Source organism: Marmota monax, unplaced genomic scaffold (genome assembly GCF_021218885.2).
Source record: "Marmota monax isolate L192 unplaced genomic scaffold, Marmota_monax_Labrador192_F-V1.1 WCK01_AAM20220418_F8-fsc00246, whole genome shotgun sequence".
In the NCBI taxonomy this organism is placed as follows: domain Eukaryota; kingdom Metazoa; phylum Chordata; class Mammalia; order Rodentia; family Sciuridae; genus Marmota; species Marmota monax.
The window spans coordinates 1798393-1809869 of record NW_026694838.1 but is presented as its reverse complement, the minus strand read 5'-3'; the positions used below and the strand labels follow the sequence as shown (position 1 = coordinate 1809869).

The following is an 11477-nucleotide window of genomic DNA, read 5'->3' as shown; positions in this document are numbered from 1 at the left end:
CAGAGTAGTGTTCAATGAAACTTCTCTTCCTCTCTTAATCAAGTATTTTAAGGAAAATTATCTAAACTTCTTAATTGATTTAGTGAATAATAATGTTAAGAAATTTAATCCTGCAGGTTAATAATGGAATATTCACCATGATTGTGATAGGTTTAAATATGTATATAGATGTGTGTGTAGGAGTGTGTGTGGTTTGTGTAGGTGTACGCATGCCTGTGTGTGTTTGTAAGTTGGTTAGGTTAAGCCATGCTGCAGTAACGAACTCCCAGATCTTAGCAGTACAGCACAGCACAAGTGTGCTTATTCTTTGTGTCAGTCTGGTGTACCTCAAGTAGTTCACCTCAAATATTAGTAGAGAAACTCAAATAATTTGTATCCTTTTGCTTTCACACTTTATCCACCCAAAATTAGCTGATGAAAAATGACATAAAAAACATTAACAGTCTCTCAGTATTTAATATGACCATTTCTGGGATGTCATGAATCATTTATGCCCACATTCTGTTTGCCAGAAACCAGTTATATGTCTCAAGTTAACTGCAAACAAAGCTAGAAAATACAACCTTCCCTGTGTCTAGGAAGAGGGAGTGATATGGTTAATATCTCACCATTCTTTCATCCTTTCTCCTGTGGTTTGGATCTAGAATGTCCCCCAAAGACTGGTATGTTTAAAATCTTGGTCCTCAGTGCAGCAAAACCCAGAGGTGAAGCTTTGAGGAAATTATTGGATCATGAGAATCTTAACCTCATCAGTGGATCAATCTATTTGATTTATTAATAATTTGAATGGATTATTTAGAGGTGGGACCTAGTTGGAAGAAGTGAATCAGGAGGTGCATGCCCCAGAAGGGTTTATCTTGTCCACAGCCCCTCCCCCTCAAATATCTTAAAATTATTTTGTTCCAATGAGAAAAGAACAATTTTTCATTTGGTCTGCTTTCTGAGATATTGAGAAGTTTAATTGAATCTCTGTCATTCAAGTTTCTTCAAATTCATTTCTTGCTGGTAAGACTATACATCCCAATTCTGGAAAACAAATATTTCTCTCCATTTACTTTCATGTATGTTTGCAAAGTGATCCATTCTTTTCTGCTAATTATTCTTCTGAAATACCTTCCCAATTGTAGACAAAAAATTTAATAAATCTAGTTAATGCATTCAAATTAAAATATTTTTATGACTGGTTTCAGAGAAAGGGGATAAAATAGAAACTTCAACCCTTAATTCTCTTTCCTTAGAGTTACTACTGTATAGTTGATACTGATCAGGGACAACACTGCTCTCCAAGCTTCACCTCTAAATACCATTTATTGACCTGTGTCTAGCCTCTGACATTGATTTTCTTAGGGACTACTGCCCAACTGATAAGCAAATGCCATTTATTTGAGTCTTTTCTGAAAGCAACACCATTTATCATGCCAAATTTCCTGTTAGGTAGATGATCTATGAAAGAGTCATAGATAAACTCAAATGCTCATGGTCTTTTCAATTTATTTCTCACTAACGTGAAGGTATGAAGCAGGTTATATGACTGATATAACCAAACCCAAACTGCTTTCATCTTATGTATCTATCACTCTGAGTCTAATCAGCCAATATCATCTTGCTGGAAGAGTAGGCAGAGGAGCTGAAGAAGGAGCAAAGGTAAAGAACTAGGCAAGATATGTGTTTGCTGGACCTAGAAGCAACATCTATCACTTCTTCCCATGTTCTCTGCATCTGAACCCAACCATGCAACCTAACTAAAAAAGGGGCTGGGGAATGAGGGTTTTCTTTGCTGTTCTGAACACATATGAGAACCTGTAAGCATCTTGTTATGGTTTAGATAGGGGGTGTACCCCAAAAGCTCCTGTGTTAGTGCAGGAATGCTAGGAGGTGAGATGAATGAACTGTGAGAGCTGTAACCTAATGGGTCCACCCTAGTTTGAATGGACTAATTGGATGGTAACTGTGGCTCAAGGAAGTCACTGAGAGCATGCCCTGGAAGGGTTCATCTTCTCTGTGGCCCCTTTCTCTCCAACTTCCTAATCACCTTTATTAGAGCAGCACTCCTCTACCACGCTCTTCTGCCATGAGGTTTTGCCTCATCTTGGGCTCAGAGCAATGAAGTCAGCTAACCATGGACTAAATCTCTGAAATCTTGAGCCAAAATAAACCTTTTCTCCTCTAAGTTGTTCTTCTTAGGTATGTTGGTCACAAAGGTAAGAAACTAACACACCTAGTTAGTCTTCTGAATGAAATGAATAATTTTATCAAGAAATCAGTTCAACTGAGACCATATAGTCATAGCAGACTAAATAGAAATTCTCAAAGGAGCCAATTGTGTGCATTATGTGTGGGTGTATGCACATGTGGATGGGCATGCATGCACAAAGTGAATACTGGAGGCATGTAAATCCTTGGGAGTTGCTGACCTCATCACTAGCCACCTCTCTAATATAGTTCCAAAGGAGAAAGCTCAATTTTATGAGAGACAAATGGTTATGCTTTTAAAGAGCCACAGGCTTATGCCTTCAGTTATAGCATTTCCCAGAGTCAGTAATGATTCCCCGAGCCTGAGACAGTCAAGCACAACTTCTGAGGTTAGAATAACACCCTGGCCATGTGGAAAGATAAGGAGATCAAAGGAAAGAAAGAAAGGGAGGGAGGGGATCCCAGTGAGATCTTTAGTTTTCCCAAAGAGCCTGCAGTTCTTTCCTATTTTGCTAGGCTGAACTTTTCCTCCACCATCATTCTCTACCTTTCATGTCTAAACTTGTGTTATTTTTTAAAAAACAAACCTTAAGAAAAACACATCTGTGGATTAAAAAGTCATCAGTTAATAAGTGGTGATTAAGTGCCTTTGTCACTCAGCTATTAGTCACATATTTTCTCATGGTTGGCAAAAATTGGAATTTTCCCCACTAATTATTAGTGACATTTAACAAAAAATAATTGTCTCCCTTGTATGGCTGTGCTAGCAGTTGAAAGTTCTATTTTTGCTCTTTCCTCTGATACTGGCAGATTAGCACCTTAATTTCCTTGAACCAGATTTCCTCAAAGTTGCAGAGGAGAACAGATGTGTTTATAGTTTCATTAATAAATGAATTACTTGTGTTGTTGAGAGAGTAACATGGGTGGCTTTGCGCACTTTTATGTTCCTCTTCGTGACCTAAAGCTTTCATGGCTCCGAATCACCTGAGTATCATGACAGTTGGGTAGACCACCCTTTGTCAGTTCTTGCATTTTCTAACCAGTGAGTTGATCCAAAATTGAATCCTATGTGTGTCCTGTATAAGCACCTACAATAGGTGCCCTCTCATTACTTATCTGAACTTAGGGCTTTGTTTTCTATTTATAAAATGGGGATAATAAAAGTATCATTCCTGACATATAAAAAGTACTCTGTAACATCAGCTGTTATTATTCCCCACACATTTTCTTCCTACACTAATGTAATGTAATGACAGATTTAAAACAATGGTTATTTGAAGGACTCAACTATGGGATTATTTATAAAGTGCTTATTATTTAACAACCACTCACCCTCCAGACATAGAGACAAAGCAATGTTCCTACCACAGAAAAACTCACATCTAATGCAGAAGATGGATGGTAACTAGATCACTGCAATAGAGTAATTCAAGATGTAGAGGAAGAACAAAGGAATCGGTCAATCGCCTTACAAGAGTAGGCTTTAAAAATTTTGAAGAGGAAGAAACATTTGCCTAAGAAGCTTGAGGAGGAAGAAAGGTTTGCTAGGTAACTGAGACAAGGATGTTGTAGGCAGAGACAACAATTTGTGCCAGTGACTGGCTATACAAAACAGTGGGTATGGGTACCAGGCAGCAGCAGGAAGAAAAGGCCCTTGTTCCCTTTACCACAGGGGTGGTTGGGGTGATGGGGTGGGTGCTTGAAGCAAGGTCTAAGAGTGATATCAGACTGGCTGATGTTTACTAATAGGCTTTTGCCAAGAATGCCCCCCCCCTTTTATTTTTCAAAGTAATCAGAAAAGCGAGAGTGGAGGACATGAAGGAGGCAGAAAGGCAGAAAGCTAAACTCTGGTTCTGAGAATCAGGTTTTCAGAATGAAGTCTATATTGACAGAATCATTTATGTCATAAATATTTTTTGAGAATGCACTATTTACTCAGTGCAGTGAAAGTCAGGCATTGTTCCTATATTTGAACACTTTTTTTGTCATAATCACTTTAATCTGACCATGTGCTTTTATTGAACATGTTGCCATCACTGTAAAATTTTTTTAAATTAAAATGTATTATAGTATCTATAGGTTATGGTTTGGAAGTGAGGTGTTTCCCAAAAGCTCACATGTGAGACAATGCAAGAAGGTTTAGAGGAGAAATGATTGGGTTATGAGAACCCTAACGCAATCAGTGAATTAATGACATGATGGGATTAACTGTGATAATTGAAGGGAGGTAGGGTATGGCTACAGGAGGTACCTGGGAGCATGCCTTTGGGGTATATATTTTGTATCTGGTAAGTGGAATCTCTCTGCTTTCTGACCATCATCTGAGCTGCTTCCCTCCACCATATTCTTCCCCCTTGATGTTCAGCCTCACCTTGAGCCCCAAGGAATGGAGCCACCTATCTATGGAGTAAGACCTGTGAATTTGTGGGACCTCAAATAAACTCTTCCCCCTCTATGGATTGTTCTGGTTGGGTCTTTTAGTGACGGCAGCAAAATGGCTTACTAAAACAGTATACATATTCATATATTTAGTTGTAGATATGCATGTGTCCACACATATGCATCTATGAATGTAAATTTCTGTCTCCCTACTTACTTATCTAAATATTAAATTCCATGAGAACAGGGATCATGAATAATGTTATTTTCCATGCTCCACAGTAAGTACTCTGCAAAAATTGTCACATATATAAATGTACACATTGCAAGTAATATTTAGCACAAATCTTTCTCTCAACTCTGCCAAGATTTTTTTCTTTGCCGCCGGTCAAGTATTTCTTTATTGAATTTTATTCTTTCCATTATGACCATTCCATTATGGTCAAATCTTATATTATGTTAAGGTCTGTAAACAAGTCTGGATGGTGCCTGGCATTTTGCCAGAGGGAGTGGTTTTTGAAGTAATGCCAGCGAGCCATTAAGTGTGGAGATTCCTTATTGGTTGACTGCTGTATGGAGTTTATGTTAATTAAGATAAGCTGTGTGGAATGTATATATACCGCTCCTGCCCTACAATAAAGGGTTCCCACTCCTGCTGTATCAATGTACATAAGTTGCTCGCCGCCCCCCCCCCCCCTGGTTAATTTGCTGCAGCCGGACTGCGGCAATATTAGTCTTGGGAAAATAGTAACTACTGAGCCAAGATAACAATAATCATATTACATTGTGTTATGTGCCAACTCTGTGTCATATTTAGTTCTCTGTTGCACTTCACACAACAATCTTGTAAGAAAATATTATTATCTTTTTATAGATTGCATGTTTTATTTCCATAGAAGTATGCTGTTAACTCAAGACCATATAGCTAATACAGTGCAGCAACTAGGATTTGGGATATGATTCTGTCTACACCTCAATTTTAGAGTTCTATCTAAAACTCAAATCATACTACTTGAGAGTTTACAAAACACTTATATACATTAAGTGTGGTAGATAATATTTATTTGATCTTATAGTTAAAAAACAAATGAGAAACAAAACTGAGACCCAGAAAGACAAAGTGACTTCTCCAAAAATTATGTTGAAAGTGGTAGAATTTGCAATTTATGCTAGGTTTTCTTTTTTACTATATTATGGTTGTTTCACTAATTTAAGACTGCAGGCAATTCTCAATATTTCTTTGCACACAGGTATCAGGGGGGAAAAAAAAACAGAACATTAGTTAGTTCTTGACCTCAAAACAGAAATCTATTTTAAAGTTAAATATTTTAACAAAAATAAATACTTTTATTTTAATAAATGATTTGTTCTCATTTCAGCATCAATCCCTTATGGTCACCTGGATAGCCCCTTCATGAGAAGTAAATTAAGTTGTTTGAAAAACACATTCAGCAAGCCATGTTTTTCCATGGACTGATGCATAGGAAAGAGAAAATGTACATGCCAGGCTGTTGGCTGGCTAGAGTTCATGGCATTTGGACTTATGAAATGGATGTTAATGATTTTGCAATTTTTAACTTGGTTTGCTCTTGAAAGATTTTTTCCCCTTGTGAATTAATGTCTGTCTTCTCTTGATTAATTTGCTGATAGTACTGTGAGTCAATGAATTGTATTTCTTTCCTAAGTAAAAAATCATTCATTATGATAAAGGTAGTAGTTTTGATTTCTTACAAAAACAGTCCCCAAGTATCTGGAGTACAGATCTTGTGAAGTTAGTAGGAAAAACTCTTTATCCTTTGGCTGCACCAAAGTTGGAGAAGCCTTGCTTGCAATGGATCTCACTGGGAGTCTTATACTGTAACTCCTCAGGCAGAGCCATTTGTGGTACATTTGTTGTCCCAAACCAAAGTCTTGATCTAGTTAAAGCACAACATGCAAAAAAAAAAAAAAAAAAAAAAGTCCTGTAATTTATTTGTTCCAGGACACAATAGTAGAGGGGAAAATTTTCAAAATACATAACATTTTTCCCAAGAGAGAGAAAATACAATATTGTAAGGCGATCACTTGTTTTAGAGTTAGAAATCCTAGATTTTCTTACATTGCATCAGTGGTTTAACCTATTAAATAGGCAAAATAGACATGTTTTCTTCAGGCTTAAAATTGGTACAAGAATCATGTGATCTTTAAAAGAGTACACCCTTAGGTGCTCTGTATGATTGTAAGTATTTTTCTGGGTAAGAGTTTTTAAGTGATGAGCTGTGAAGATTCCCTTGCTCTTTTAAAAAATCAGTTTGTTGGAACAATTTAAGGTCATCCCTAGCTCATCCCACTGATTGTGCTTATTATCCAACTATAGACAGAAGTTGCATCCTTGCAGATTTCAAGCTCATTGTCTATTAAGTAGGCATGATATTTTGCTTTTCAAATTGTCACTGTTCTCTTGAATGCACACTTTCACAGGAGTTAAAAAATAATAATAATGCAGAAGTTCCAAATTCCTGGAAAAGCAATGCTTACCCAATGATTTAAGGCTTCAAATCTGAAGTCAGCACATCCAGAATCCCAAGTGAGTTCTTTTATTATTACCTGTAGCTCCTTGGGCAAATCACTTCAACATGCTAAGTTTCAATTTTGAAATCTACAAAAGGTGGTTAGTAAAGGAATCTAACTTGCTTCTGTGTTGAAAGGATTTTTAATACAGTGTGAAGGACCTATTGTAACCCCTGCCTAATATCTTGTACAAGGAATGGCAATTCTGTCTTTGTATAACTCTACTTTTAAAAGTCTGGTAGAGTATGACTTTTCAGAAATTTTCAGTAATCTCAACTATCAGAGTTTTCTAAAATCCACTTCAACCCTGACCCATCAGCAATGGTCAAGAAGAAGCTGGTGGCATGACCCTTGTGGTTCTCACTGTAGGATGCCAGAGACTATATCTCTGTTTTCCATTTGTTGTATGCACCAAGCTCTTATCAGATGATCACCAGCTGCATCAAAATGGGACAGGAAAAGTGTATTCTTCTTCCTTAGATGCTTGAATATTTCTGGCATTGTACCTGGTATTTTGCAAACCTTTTTGTCCTAATAACCACTCTGAAAAGCCAACAGTGACACAATTTTCAAATAGAGCAGGTGAAAATATAAAGAAGTTAAGTAATTTTCCAAAGTCAAGCTGGTAGGTGGCAAAGTTCGTATTCAAATTCAGAACTCTTTTCTGCAGCCTTGCTCAATTTAACTTTAGACTGTGCATCTGAAAACAACCAATTTCTTAAAGATCTGGGTTATTGAGAGACACCTGTCTTTGAAAGAACATTTGAGCAAGCATTGGTTCTGATTTTATCTGGGAGGTAGGATTTCAAATGAAATTTTTTTTTCTTCATACTTTTTTAGTATTTTTTTTTCATTTCTTGTCCCATGAATATGCATCCACATTTAGAAAGTAACATTTTTTAATTGACTAGTTCATAGTGAAATTTTACCTCATTTCAGGTGATTCATGGGAACAGAAAAAAAGCTTTCCCTCAACTGAGGCTGGTTTTCAGCCTGACTGACTATCAAGCTGGACCCATAACTATTGTTCATGCAAATAGAGTTCTGTTTTTAGAAAGGGTGCCTCATTATAAAAACAATGTGCCTTGTCTGTCCCCGTGCTCTGAAAATAAAAGTGAAGGGACAATAGAAAGCCCTGAAGCAAACACTTGTTTTGTCTTCAAACTTTGAAAGCTCCCTTGGCAAACTTTAACAGTGGTTTCCTTTCCTTTTCTGAGTTGACAGAGGTTGACTTGCAATTATACACCCAGAGATCTCTAGTCCCAAAGAATTGTGGGCTCTGTGAAAGCAGATGGCAAAATTCTCTCTCTAGCTTTCTTTTCTTTCGGACAGAGTTCTTTGTGAGATGTCTCCAGCACCCTCCTTCCAAGGAACTGCCCATTTCCAAATTTAGCCATTGGAGAAGAGTAAAAAGACAATTTAGAGACAGAAAATCTGAGTCCTGGCTTTGTCACTAATTAGTGGAGCCTCTGGTTATACGCGATAATCTTTCTGAACGCCCAATGCTTCATCATCCTTATGTTATTCTTTTAACAGGTACTTATCAAATTCACATTATATGCCTATTATTTTCTAAATGTTGGGAATGCAATAATGAAATCACAGTATAGTTGCATATCTTTCTTTAAAGGCCGCAGTGTAACTGTTTGACTCAGGCTTGACTGGTGGGATAGGCAATCCTGAGATAAATATTTAAACTGAGGAACCCATACATCTACAAAGAATCACACATCCTCGGAAGAGAACATTCCTATAATAATATTTGAAGGAGGAGAGTCATTTGGGATAACTTCCTTGAGAAAGAAATGCTTAGCTCTGTTCGCAAGAAAATGAAGGTCAGGAAGGTGTTTGTGGTTAAGTGTGTGATAGAGAAGAACATTCACCATAGAAGGAAAAGGATGTGAAAATTCCCTGTGGCAGGAGATAGAATGGTTCCTGGAAGGAACTGCCTATGGCCAAGAGCTGATGCAGGAGGAAGGGTGTGTAGGTAAGGATGACCAGGTGAGAAGGAAGGAACAGCAATGCTTATTGTTTTTTTCAACTGGGCAAGCTCTATGAATAATGTCACATAAGCTGGGGCAATCCACAATCAAGAACAATTATCTAGAATTTCTTTTCCTCTACTTTGATGAATATAGAGACATTATTTGGCATAGCCAAACCCCCAAGCTAAGTGGCCTGGCAGCTATTTGGAGAACTATTGTCCAGAAGAGTTAGGGACCTATGAGAGAATTTGTATAAATAAATATAAAAAATTGTTTTGTAGGGCCAGAGATGATTTGGGATTTTTTATTATTATAGCTTAGCATAGCCTAACTTGGATATTATGATGGTGTCAAACTACAGAGGCCATTAGAGAGCAAACTAATAATTTGGATCTTTCTTCTGAGATCAATGAAACAGAATTGAACTGTATTTTTAAAAAGCAGATTTTCCAGATGGTTTTTATTTGAGGGAAAAAAAAATCATCCTTTGCTAAATCCTTCCATGAACAATGAAGAAATGATGAAGTGAAGAGAATTTTGATAACTATCAATTAATAATCATGCAGGAATATTAAAAAGAGATCAAATGGAAAAAAATAAATCTAGCATTTTCCATAATGCAAACCATCACAGAAATATCTTGGTTTTTGGTTCTTTTTTTTTTAACATAACTCTATGGTTTTGGTTGTTATTTTCCCTTTGTCCTAGACACTAGTACATTTGATAAATTTGCTATTCTCTGTGTAGTTGTAATCCATATACCAAAAAGTAATTCTGTGAAATTGGCTAGGCCATTCTGCTCTGCAGTCAATAGCAATTTGGTATATATGGATTTGAGAGGGTGGAAAATTGCTTAATGGGAAAATCCTCAAATGTTTTAGAATCAACTTTTCAATCTGCTCCCTCTTTGAGATGCCAATATGTGTTACCTTAACTCAAATCAAGAGTAAGATGTTCTCCTTTCTTTGTCTTTTGCTAATCCCTGGAAGTTTGGATTGAAAAACAAAATTGGTACCAGACTGAGAAACGCAACCAAATATTAGAAAAGAAATTTTTTATGTTATATTGTTTTCAAGAAGAGTTTATGAAGCAAAGTATCTTTTTTTTCTAGACAGGGGATTACGTAATAATTCTAATTACCATGTTTGGGCATATTTGTTTCTACCACAAAGAAAAGCAACTCCTTACAGTTTACAAGTCCCTGTTAGTATGGTTTTGAATTACTAAGGTATTTTCAAAGTAATTTATCTTGTAATTATTTCAGTTTAATTTTTAAAATAACAACATACATTGTCCCAAATGAGTTGGGCACCATATTGAGTATTCTATATACATTATTGCAATACCTCCTTCTAACCTTAGGAAAAAGAGATTCTCAGCCACATTATATAGAAGAAATTAAGACTCAAAGAGGTTTCTTGAGGTCTGCAAGGTTATATCTTATATGCTTTGCAGATTTCTAAGAATAGTAGCCTTTTCTTTAAATTATTTGACAATAGTAACATTTATTCATGGAGTTTTTTGAGGAAATTACTTTCTTCAGAACACATATTAGAAATGCTCTCCTGCATCTCGTTGGCCTCCTGACTTCTCTTTGACACCCTGGAGCCATGCCATGAAAGGGAGTAATAGTGTGGCACTTTCTAGAGGAATAGGGATCTTTTAAAAATATCTACACCTTTACATCAATTGGGAGTTGGATTGCAGCAAGAGAAACTGTCTGTAGCCAAATTATATTAACAACAGTACTGAAATAATCTGGAGAGTGTACAGTATGAGTGAAGAGATTGGAGAATAAAATTTGGTACCTGTCCCCTGGGCTAGTGCAGATCTGGTCGGAGAGAATACAGCGCCACTGTGATGATGAACTCCTGGTCCTAAAAACTCCCTGCACTGATCCAAGGCTGTCCCAGGTCCTCAGGAATTGAGTTTGCCTGTGTTTATCACTAGAAAGACAAAACACCCCCTTGAGTCTGTGACTGTAGGACCGGTTCATCAATTGATAGGTTAGCTGTATTTAATTCACAGTTACAAAAGAGACTTCAGAAAACAACTGTGTGGCCTCTTTACCTTTCATAAGGTAGAAGGCAGTTTTTGTCTCATAGGTAACACTGTTCAAAATATGGTCAGATAAATTGATGTTGACAAACACATCATTTTTCTCATATTGCTTTATATAGTTTTCCAACCCAAGTCACACACTTGTGATGCCTTGATGTTTATGATTCAGATGTAAGGTGTCCCCCAAAAGCTCACATGTGAGACAATGCAAGAAAGTTTGGAGAAAAAATGATTGGGTGATAGCCTTGAACTAATCAGTGAATTAATTCCTGATGGAATTAATTGAGTGGTAACTGGAGGCAGGTGGGG

The 11477-nt window shown here is 36.8% G+C and overlaps 1 long non-coding RNA gene across 1 annotated transcript in view; it reads right to left on the bottom strand.

The window, feature by feature from the left end:
* Positions 1–10921: 10921 nt before the first annotated feature.
* LOC124080352 (uncharacterized) overlaps positions 10922–11477 on the bottom strand; it is a 39305-nt gene continuing 38749 nt past the window's right edge. Inside the window, exon 3 of the long non-coding RNA XR_006847664.2 lies at positions 10922–11053. This is a non-coding gene — a long non-coding RNA (uncharacterized LOC124080352). The remainder of the gene's footprint in view (positions 11054–11477) is intronic.